A 6,750-nucleotide genomic window follows, 5' to 3' on the forward strand; every position below is an offset into this window, starting at 1 on the left:
TAGGAATATCACACAAATACAAGCAGTTAAAGAAAATTGCATTGGATCTCCATTGGGCAATCTACACAGCCTAGCTGGATTTTGAAATGATTCCATGGAACTCCTCTATGTGAATGGCACCAATTCAACATACTTTTGAGATGACTGAACTTTCTGTGATAGTCCCTAATTTTAGAGCTCTGTCACATTTAGGGCTGCCATCGAAAAGCATGAATAGACAAGTGGCTGTAATACCTGCATCACTTACATCACCCAGGAAAACTCTGGTCATGTGATGCAGACCCACACCACAGCATACCTCTGTTCCGCTGTCATTGACACCCTCCGTGTAGCAGAGTTCCAGGGCAGAAACATTTGTGAATGAGCACTGCCAGGAATTCAGTGGACAGCAACATTTCTTTAGATGTCATTGCACTTCCAGCTCCTAATTATTTCAGTGCATTTTTAGGTTACTTTAAAAATACATCACATACTGCTAAACATAAAGTTAAAAAGCCCCGCCCGTAATTCAAATAACTACAGTGATCACACGTAACACATTTTAGGCCAGCAAAGTACATTTTCCACTTCACAAAGGCGGCAGCCTAGCTCCACAGATATGAAACTGAGGTCCTAGGGCAATTTCCTGGATATATGAGAAAAATTGACCTGCTCACAGGTACCATCCATTAAACACTGTTACAAAAATCAGTTATGAGCTTTTGAAAACATGGTTGCCCCAATTACAAACTCCAACAATTTCCAAGAAAAACGGCAATGCAAAAATATATTGTTTAAAAAAAAAAAAAGAGCAAAGGTTAAACAAGATTTGCAGCTTTGTTACTTATCTGTTTTAATACATATAGCTTTGGAAGTAAGGGACTACTCTGCATCCAGAAATAAAAGTATGTATTTGTTAGGGCTTGTATCTTCATGCTTTACAGCAACACAGGAGGAATTGGCCGGAACACACACAATTCCTGATTTTTCACTTAATTAAGAAATGCATTCCATAGTCTCAGATGAGCTGTATTTTCCATAAATATTAAGCTTGACTGATTAACTGATAAATGTCTTCATGTGCTTTTAGCACCTGCCTGCTGCAAGAGCAGGTTTCTGTGGTGCTCAGTGCCTCTCTCCCCCAGAGTGATGGCGTTTCTAGGGTAACATTCTCATTTATTAAGGCTGGATACAGTAGCACTGCTGAACTTGTGTGCATCTGAAAGTGCAAGTGAGAACGGGCATAGGAAAAAATCACCTGTTCTTACTTATGGATCAGGCATCCAAACCCTGGAATAATTGTATCTCTTAGTAAAGATGCATTAACACAGTGTTACATGCTTGAAAACACAAGTACTGAACTATCAGGTCAAACACATTAAAGTTTTAATGGCTTCTTTTCTTGCACTGTTAGAAGAAAATTTGATATGGCATTCAAAAAATCCCACTTAAGAATCCAAGGCAATTCCTGATAATCTGAGTAAAAGTGGATCTGTTTTCCATGATGGAAATATTTATATAAGTAAACTATAACAAAGAAAATTGGATGAGCCAGAAAAGCAGAATGCTTCTACACCAGGGTTTTTACTGGCAGGTAGGTGTTATCTGAGCAGGTAAACAGCTGCCTGAATACAACCTGGTAAACTGGAGAAGACTGCATTTATAGAAACTTTATAGAGGGACATTTATGGAAAGTTTATAGGGGTTTTAGGAGTGAGTGCAGTCAGCAGGACTCTTCCTGGGTGCAGATGTGGGACCTTGCAGCCAGTCTGAACCCACCAGTGATATGTGCTTTGCTGCTTGTGCTATCAGTGACAGATTCAAGCTGCCTTCTCTTCTCCCTCAAGCTCAGGGATGAAGGGATACAGAATCCTTGAAGATTACAAGACTTCAAAACCCCACTCCTTCTCCTCAGAACAACAATTCACATCAACGCAGATGTTTTTGTAAGGAGTGTGAACACCCTCACTTTCTAAATGGTGACAACAACAGCGGCACTACCAAATAAACTGGGTCACTTGCCTTCCAGGTTGGCATCAAATCTGTGCACAACACACAAGAACTCTAGTGGGCCATTTTAAATTGCAGTTCTCAGATATTAGAGTACTGTAAACAAGCAGAGATGGCACTTAAGATCGCATACATTGAAGCCCAGAGCATAACTCCCACCTGGTACAGAGCAGTGTGCATTTGGTCTCTTGACAAGATGCCTGACCACGCAGAACAGCCTCTTACCAACAGGAACAGCCTGAAAGGTCTCAGAGCATGGGGTAATGCCTCAAGCAGGCAGCTACTTCCCTGCAGGAGCTAGGAAAGGCAGAGGTCAGTTCACAGACGAATTGAAGCTCAGACAGCAGCCTGGAGATCAGCTTTGATCTGGTCTGACCTGCTGCCATTCTGGTACTGCAAGTCTAGGCTTGGTTTTGGCCAGGAAGGAAGCTGTAGCCAGATCCTGGTCCCACAGACAGATCTAAGTGCTGGAGGTCCTGGCAGCCACGGTGCAAGTGAGGCACAGGGTAGTGGCCTGGGTCACAACTTCAGGTCCCACCAGGAGGAAAACTGCAGTAAGTTCAAGCCCGTCCCAAAGACTACTGTACAGGCAAAACAGATCACACCTAAAAACACGCACTACATTATTAAGAGATTAACCTGGTGGGTTTTCAGTGCCCACAGGTCCCACAGAGTTCTGCCACAAGTTAGGACACCTCTGAGGTGAAAATTCTACCCTTCCAAATTTGAAGGGGCTTACATAGGCCTGTCATCCACCATTCCTGGCCTTGAAAAAGAATCTCCTGCTAAATGGTGCATGCTTCTGCACATGAACAACCCTTTCATTTCCTTTAGTCATAGCTCAGAGGAAACTGGCCCACTAGCACCACTGAATTCAATGGATATTAAAAAAAATGACAGAATTGCATTTGAAAAACTATTAAAAGTAGGGATGCCTATGCAACATATCATGGTAGTTTTGGACAGATCACATAGAGATCATTGTCAGTGAAAAATATTTAAAATCAAGGAAGGAAAAAACAAAAGAACATGGGGAATCCCATCTAAGTGAAATTTCTACAAAGTAATAAAACGTTTACACATAGCTTAAGAACAACATAGCAGAAATAATTGTTTATTCTTGTGTCAAAATATGAGTGACAGAAGTTATTCAGAAAGATCAGTTTAAGAACTCATTACTGCATTTTGCAATTCATCTCCAAACTTTGGATGTAACTAAAATTAGAAGCACGATAAAATTCTTACAACTATTTCTGGTACTGTGAACCCTTAGAAAAAAGAAGAGACCACATTTTTAGTGAAAAGATGTAGTGTGACCATCTGCTGCAGAAGATTTTGATCAGCTATTACGGAAAAAACCTGAAGCATCAAACCTGAAAACCACTGTGAATGAGATGCAGGAACAGTGTGACCCACTACCACCGCTTCCGTGTTGGGGCCAGGATAACAATAAGTTTGGTATGCTTCCCCTAAATGAAATTCCAGTGAAAGGAAGAGCAAAATAGGCACTTACAAGCCACAGAAACTGCAGATCTTATACTTGTCTAAAGTAACTGGTTCAGACAAGTATAAAATGTCTACATTTTATATACATAAAATATTTGTACTTTATAACCAAATCATAAAATATCTACTATCTATGGCTGGAAGAATTATGCTCATCTTTCAAAACAAAAGAAATCACATTTTGGTAGCCATTCCATTATATTCTTAACAATTGTGGACCACTGCTGAAATTTAAAAAAATATACACAGAGTTTAGAAAAGGTTAAAATCACAAGTTACAGAATACACACACACACACACAAAAAAAAAATCCAAAGAAATATCTAGTGAAATACAGTGGATATTTCACAGCTTTGTTCAAACAGAAAATGGCCTAGGTTAGTATTACAAAGGTACAGGCAACATTACAGCTAGAATTTCCTATATTACACCTACATCCCTTTCTTAGTGAATTCATTTTCATGTCTCTCAAATAGGAGATCTTCCCTAGGCCAGCTGTGTGCAGCCAAATCTGCCTCACTGTGCTTCAGAGAAGTAAAATCTCTAGAGAAAAGGCAGTGTTTGAACAGATGTACTGTATTAGTAATCTGAGCTGTGAATTGGTGTGCACTGCTTACACTTAGCTAGGCAACCTAAAAATATACAAAAACCAACGGAAAGTGACCTGAAGAGTGGGCCAAAATTACTCTCTACTGCTTATATGACAAAACTGGAAGTACACCCCTGCACCAGATCCTTTACTTTCTTCCTTAACACTTAAAAAAAAAAAAGACAACAACAACAACAAAAAAACCTCCAATAATTTATCAGTTGCAAGACAGCACCCCCTGGTGTAACAACACAAGAAAACTTTAAAAAATTTATAAAATTATTTAAATTGGTGCTGAGGTGCTCCTAACACGATTAAGTGACTGAGTCTTTCAGCTGCAGCTCTGTGCCAAAAAGCACACGATAGAGAGCAAACATCTCACACAAGGCTTCATATTTCTCAGAGGTGCATAAAGCTGCCTCTACAGAACCACTTGTAAATATTTCCGAAGGTCAGTGTGCAAATTAAGTTCCTCTGTGGCCTGATTTTTAATTTATTTTTTTACATTACCTATAATGTTTCTGTGAATCCAGTCTCTCTATTCATGCTTTCTTAGGGTGGGCCCTTCCACTCCCAAATGGGAGCTGCCTGTCCTCAGATAAACATTCCTGCTTCTCATGCTAGCATCTAAATAAGACATAAATACAAATCCTCGTGAGGCCTTGAATAAAGAAACCTGGCCCTGATTCCTGGCAACAGGGACATCAGGAGCAGGGGAACAGTAGAAACTGGCTTCCTGCTATTCTAACATTGCATCCTGCAATGAGTTTCTCAAACTTTTAATGGAAAAGCAGCAAGCTTTTTTGCTCCATTTACTCCTCCTGGTATTTTATTCCTGTTCTTATAGAAGTTTCTGAAATCAAAGCAGTGGAATAACACCCCCTTAACTCTAGCACAGTGTATGCAATACACACTGCTGTGCAGAAAATAGGGTATAAGAACTTCCTGGTACCAAGTTTGGAACAATTCAGAGCCACAGCTGTACACCAGCTTTTACTGCAGTGAAAAGGCTGCAAGTGGATCCTGAAGAATGATGGTCTGTGCAAGATACTCCTTTGTATGCACAGGACCAGAATCAATTTGTTATCTGAGCTGCTGAGCAAAAGCATAGCCAGAACACAATAGGATGGACGTATAAAAGAAGGGAATTTAATCTCTGAAGCACAGACATGAAACATAGATCTAACATTTTTAGTGTTCAGGCTACTGAAAAAATGCATGCCATCAATGAAAGTGTCTGTACAAAACCAGTCCTGCAGGAGAGCTACTGAAAAGCATGGCAGGTAGAAAATGAATTCCAAAGTCATGGCAGCTTCTGCTGCACAGGTGTTTCCATGTCCTTCTGTAAAGTCCTGACAGCAAAAAATATCCCAAACAAAATTATGTTCCCCTCCCAGCTGACTAAGAGCCACTTGAAATATGGATGTCTGCACGTGCCAGGATGTTTTTCTATCCTCCAGTGAGGAGAGCAGATTGTGACTGAAACATGGCTTGGATAACACATGCTGGAAGTCATTCTCTTTCTCCAAAAACATCCTTGCCTTGGCTGTGGTCAGCAAATCCATCCCATCCAAACCAGTCAGTGCCCACAGAGCTATGACTCAGTCTCTGTTAGTGTCTTACAACTCATAAGCATCTTCATGAAGAGATGAAAGCATCCATTGGACTCTTAGGATTTTCTTTTATCTTGGTTTGGCTTTAAGTGATTGCAGAATGAGATCCCCCATGCTCACCCCAGAGCCAGCATCCATGATGTCCAAGGAATTTCACAGGAGCTCCCATACAACATACTCCTACAACAGCACCCCTCACCCCCAGATTATGAAGTATTGAGCAGCGAAGATCACAATTTGATTATCTCTACTACATCCTTGTGAATCTGGCATAACCTCCCAGAAAGGAATACAGCTGCTGTGGGATCATGCAGAGACAAAAGGACATTATAAAAGCAGTCCTGCATACTCAGAGCTTCAGCTCTTGCTGCTATCATGTTATGCATGAGCTAGAGCTTTCATTAAAAACCAAAATAATGGCAGAACCAAACAGTGATTTCAAACCATGAAAATTAAATAGGTCGTTCAGCAAAACCATGCCCAGGTTTTGCATTGCTCTTCTAGGGCCACCCTTTAGCCAGAAAAAATGCAGTAGGGCCAGACTATTTAATTTCAGAATTTATATGTGTGCACCTTCTGATTATTCAGAATGAAAAACAGGTATTTTCATCATTAAGGCCTTAAATGTTTTGGCAATCAGCTACTTGGAATATTCTCTTCTGTCCTTCTGAAGCAGGTCACAGCTGTGGAAATCCAGCAGCAGGACTTTCAGCCAACTGGAAGACCACTGCTGGCTCTGGACATTCTTCTGTAGAAGTAATTGCTTGCAACAATTTAACAAATTCAGAGTTAATGCTGAATAGATACAGCTGACAGTATTTCCAATCTATGCTTATATGCTGCTAATCCACCGCTAATTTGCATAAAATTCAGTTGCCAAATGGTGTTAACTCACTTCAACATCCTGACCTGACCTTCACTCACAACTCTTCAACATAGTTCAGTTCATTGCAAGTTCATAGTGAGTCTGAATCTTTCCTTCCTGAGCTCACACACGTGGCCAATGGCTGCATTCACTGAAAAACTGCTTATGCTGCTACAGCTTTAACACTG

Source organism: Chamaea fasciata, unplaced genomic scaffold (genome assembly GCF_029207755.1).
Source record: "Chamaea fasciata isolate MVZ Bird 193981 ecotype frontalis unplaced genomic scaffold, bChaFas1.0.hap1 SCAF_7, whole genome shotgun sequence".
Taxonomy (NCBI): Eukaryota; Metazoa; Chordata; class Aves; order Passeriformes; family Sylviidae; genus Chamaea; species Chamaea fasciata.